The sequence below is a fragment of the Poecilia reticulata genome, linkage group LG10 (genome assembly GCF_000633615.1).
Source record: "Poecilia reticulata strain Guanapo linkage group LG10, Guppy_female_1.0+MT, whole genome shotgun sequence".
NCBI lineage: Eukaryota > Metazoa > Chordata > Actinopteri > Cyprinodontiformes > Poeciliidae > Poecilia > Poecilia reticulata.
In genome coordinates, this window is record NC_024340.1 from 21,088,478 (window position 1) to 21,089,697 (window position 1,220).

The window sequence follows — 1,220 nt, forward strand, 5'->3', positions numbered from 1 at the left end:
CCTCCCGACCCCACTGAGGGAAAAAGGGTGCAAGAAAATGGATGGATGGATGGATTATATCACCTTCCCCACAATCACATTTCCCCATCTGATGTTTCCTTATTTTTTAAAAATGAGCTATTCTGTACAGTATGTCCAATTCTAAGTTCAGAAATAATTACATAATAATTATAAACCGAAACTCCATTACTAATCCTTTTCCAAATTTCAATTCGAAACTGTGGTGCAACAATCGCTGTTCCTAACCTATTAGTTATATTTTGTGATGCATATATGTAAACAGCTATAAAACTGATTTATGTATTCTTCTACAATATATTTATTCATAATAAAATAATTATCTTTGTTCTTCATTTCTAATAATGAAAAATCTACTTTAGCACCAGAAAGTATCCAAGATGGTATTGCAGATACAGAAATTGTCTGACATATATTTAATTGGTCTATATAAATTTCATTAACTTTAGAATTTACTATGCATAATGTATTCTTTTCCTTTTCCCAACCATGTATAAGCACCTCTTATGTTCGATGATTATTTCTTTGTTCATGCAAATTAGATGATTAGTTAAAAGATAACTGATCCCATATTAATTTAAGAGGCATTTCTCCCATTTCAACATGCATGGCTGCTGTTGGAAACTTCTTAAAAGCACCAGTAAAGATACATGAAGCAATAACATTTAAAATAACTCTCATACCAAATTATAAACAACATAACCATTAGTCCAAGACTTACCTAATTAAGCCACTGAAGATGGATTTCAATTAAATTCTATCAGAACCAATCAGGTCCAGCAAAACATATCATCACAGTTAACACCTTCATACATTTATCTATTCTTTTCTAAATGTTTACACACACTGTCTTTCATTCATTAAACCACAACCCAATGAAATTATATTGTTTAACTGTATCAAAATCCTGATCATAGATTTTGATATAATTTTCAAATAGCTCACTTTGCGGTTTTGGTACTGGAGAAATCACGGAAATAGCTTAGCAGGGAAAGCATTGTCGTCAATCTCGACCTTTGCTGAGGTCGGGTTTGTCAAAAAGGCCTGCTTTTATTCGATGCAAAGCTTTCTTGCTCTAACGAGACCTTTCTTGTCATCTGACAACTACCTTTCATGACCTCATTATCAACAGTGTCAACTTATGCTTGGCCTGTTGGCAAGCCTTATGAACGATCGCTGTGAGGTTTTGGAACTGGAGACAT